This window comes from Centruroides vittatus, unplaced genomic scaffold (assembly GCF_030686945.1).
Source record: "Centruroides vittatus isolate TY-2023 unplaced genomic scaffold, ASM3068694v2 contig_345, whole genome shotgun sequence".
Classification (NCBI taxonomy): domain Eukaryota; kingdom Metazoa; phylum Arthropoda; class Arachnida; order Scorpiones; family Buthidae; genus Centruroides; species Centruroides vittatus.
Window position 1 is genome coordinate 3,937,255 of NW_027122170.1, and position 3,504 is coordinate 3,940,758.

Here is a 3,504-nt window from a genome sequence, read left to right on the forward strand (position 1 = left end):
GTTTTCTATAATAAAGAGTTATCTATATATTTAGCAGTAAAAATTAAGCACATTCTCTGAAATACACTTTTAATTTTCTTTAAAACTATATTGTTTCATTTTAAACAAGTACAACAAATCCAAAAAATATTTTTATACCATATTGAACAATAACAAAAAAAGGGAAGGATTCCAAAAAATGCAATAAAAAATAAATTTAAATAGTTTGTTGTCATAGCAATTACAATCACATTAAATTACAAATATTATAAATTACAAGTACAGATATAGTGAAATATAGTATGAAAACTTAAACAGAATGATTCTTTATTTATCTAAAATATAAATGTTACAATAATTCATAATTAATAGTCTGTTTTTACAGTTATCTCTGTTACATTAAATATGATAACGAAAATTTAAATCTAATTTTATTGTGTTTAATTAACATAGGGATGATTAGTCCAAAATAAAAATCAAGACTAAATCAAACTCTGAATGGAAGTTTTTACAGAAACTTTAAATCAAAATGGTCCTAGGAATGCAAAAGTATAGTTCACTGACCATTTATAGAAGAAAGTGTTGTGTGCTTTTTTCCATAATGGAAATGTTTGTTAAAGGATTGCAGTGACAAAGTTCAATATCAACATTCTCTAAAGGACCATCCCCATCATCAGTTACAGGTATCGTAGAGTAGAAATATTAAAAATTTTTTATCTGTGGAGCAGATAACCTGAATAATTAAAAAAAAGCATTATTTAAAATTGTAGATTCTAAAATATGAATAAATGTAGTAATGATTTAAAATAATTGTAATCACTTCCAGCTACTTACCATTGAGTCGATTCTCCACGAAGTAATTGTAATACATAGATGATACATAGCTGCTCTAGTGGTGCATCAGAAGCCTACACGATGTCACATAACTCCTGGTTATAACTGCTCACAATCGGTTAAAGCTATTAAACATGTAAAAAATAAAGTCAGAATCAATGTATTCCAGAGTTACATACAAGAGTTGAGAAAAATTATTTATTATAAATTACATTATTTCACAAATAAAAATATTTAGTCAAGTGAAATCTTGATAGGTTAAAGCTTTATTTGTGTATATAAAATGGATTAGTTCTTAAAATGGGGAAGAAATTGTTTTTCATCACAATAATACAAGATTAAATTCAAATATATTAACTATACAATCACACAAAGAGAAAGGAATTATACAAGGAATGAAAAGGTACATAAAATCAGTATAATAAGGAAACATTATTATTTATATTATTGCCGAATTTCCAAAAAGTAGTAATAAATTTAGGAAGGTTGTTTTGACTTGGAATTAATCGACCGCAATATGATATTTGTATATATAAAACTGTTTAAGTACGTACTCTATTTAACTAATTGAAATAACAAGCTAAAAATTCATTTTTTAAATGCTGTTATCAATAGATAGAAATTTTCTCATCAATAATTTTCCAACAATTTACATTAAGATATAACTCTTTGCCAATGTTTTTCTTAATGTTTATAATTTATCTTAATATCAAATAAATATAATTTGAAGGACTAATTTATTCTAAATATTTTTTCAGACCTTTATAAGACAGAAGAAAAACTTATTCTCATCTGATTTGTATATGCTACAGAGATAAGATTTTAGTGGAGGAAATCTTACCAATTTAAGTTTCAACGGACTGAGTTTGTGGTATTTTAAACTTATTTTTTAATTTAAAAATATCTGTATCGTTGAAAAATAATACATAAATTGTAAACTTCTGGTTTTATTAATAAATTATTTTTTCTAATTAAAATTGTAACTGGTGTTAATTTGAACGCCTGAATGAATAACATTACTTTTCAAGCATCATTATACAATAATAAACTCTTAGACTGGGCAATAAAGGTTCTAAACTTTTATATATCATTTTTTACTGCATCAATGTATCATAAATTAAAATGCCTTACCTTTAAAATGTTGTTTTGCGTATTAATTTTTTCAGCACAAGAAGTTTCCAAAATGATTGCATGTCTTTGCAAAACGGATTACATTTGAGAATGATACTTCTTCCTAGAATAATTTAAGAATTTAATTATTAAGAATAGAAAAGATCGAGAAGACTGATTGATTGATTAATTAATTAAAGATTATCTCTTTAAACTAATTTTCTAATACAAAACATTTATTGTCTCATTGAGAAGAATATAAGACAACATCCAAGCGAATATAATAATAATATATTATTATTAATCTGATGAATTAATTCGATGATAAATGGAAGCAACCTTAAATACTTTTAATGAAATTTTAAATCTAACAATACTTTTAATATTATATAGAGAATTATTCAATTTTGATCCCTTATAAATCAAAAAATTTACATTGCCTGCGTAATTCGGGTTTATATAATTTAACTTGTTCGAAAAATGTCGAAATGGAGCGAAAAATAACCCGCAGATTCCGGAAAACTTTATATTCCAAGATGGCGCCGGCGATACGAAATGGAACGAATTCGAATCAGTCGAACGTTACAACAATTGCGTCACGCATTACGTCATAAGATCTACGTCACAATATTAACTAATTGCTAATAGTTTCTTTAAAATGCTAAAATGTTCCCCTTTTTATAAAATATCTCTGATAAATTCGTGATAAATAGAATTATAAAAACGTATTCGGTATCCTTACAAGTTACAGGTCGCAAATCTAGGTTTTAAGCGTATCTAATTTAAATTAAGTTATTCAATTTTGATATCTTATTAATCGATAAATATTAAGTTACCTACGTTTCGCAAGCTTTCGTTATTAAAATTCGTGCGAAAATGTCAAATGGAGCGAAAAATAACCCGCAGATTCCGGAAAACTTTATATTCCAAGATGGCGCCGGCGATACGAAATGGAACGAATTCGAATCAGTCGAACGTTACAACAATTGCGTCACGCGTTACGTCATAAGATCTACGTCACAATATTAACTAATTGCTAATAGTTTCTTTAAAATGCTAAAATGTTCCCCTTTTTATAAAATATCCCTGATAAATTCGTGATAAATAGAATTATAAAAACGTATTCGGTATCCTTACAAGTTACAGGTCGCAAATCTAGGTTTTAAGCGTATCTAATTTAAATTAAGTTATTCAATTTTGATATCTTATTAATCGATAAATATTAAGTTACCTATCCGTATCTAATTTGAAAATTATAGTCGCAGTTTATTATACTCTTCTTCTTCTTCTTCTCTTCTTCTTCTTCTTCTCTTCTTCTTCACAACCCTCTTTAACCCTCATTGCCGCCATTGTTAGAATAAAAACCTCGTGTCTACTTTGACGTCACAGAAAAAACTTCTCTTTATTGGAGGAATTTAACGTAAAAATTTTACGGCATAAAAAGTAGAGACACGCTCTACTCTTTTTTCAGTTCTGTTTCAGCCAAAATTTCAGAAAAATTTTTACGTTTTCTGTTTTATGCTAGATTTTACGTCGAATTTTACGCATGTGTGTTCCTGGCCTTAAAAAAATGACGCATGC

General features: G+C 26.9%; 1 long non-coding RNA gene across 2 annotated transcripts; it reads right to left on the bottom strand.

Moving 5' to 3' along the window:
- Nucleotides 1-322: 322 nt before the first annotated feature.
- LOC136974281 (uncharacterized) lies at nucleotides 323-2,500 on the bottom strand. Of its 2 annotated transcripts, none has more exons than XR_010880621.1 (4): nucleotides 2,364-2,500; nucleotides 1,945-2,047; nucleotides 814-938; nucleotides 323-712 (listed from the first exon to the last, which is right to left on the bottom strand). It is a non-coding gene; the product is annotated as an uncharacterized lncRNA (long non-coding RNA). The 2 variants fall into 2 exon arrangements; XR_010880620.1 differs by having other exon boundaries at nucleotides 2,359-2,500.
- Nucleotides 2,501-3,504: the final 1,004 nt, after the last annotated feature.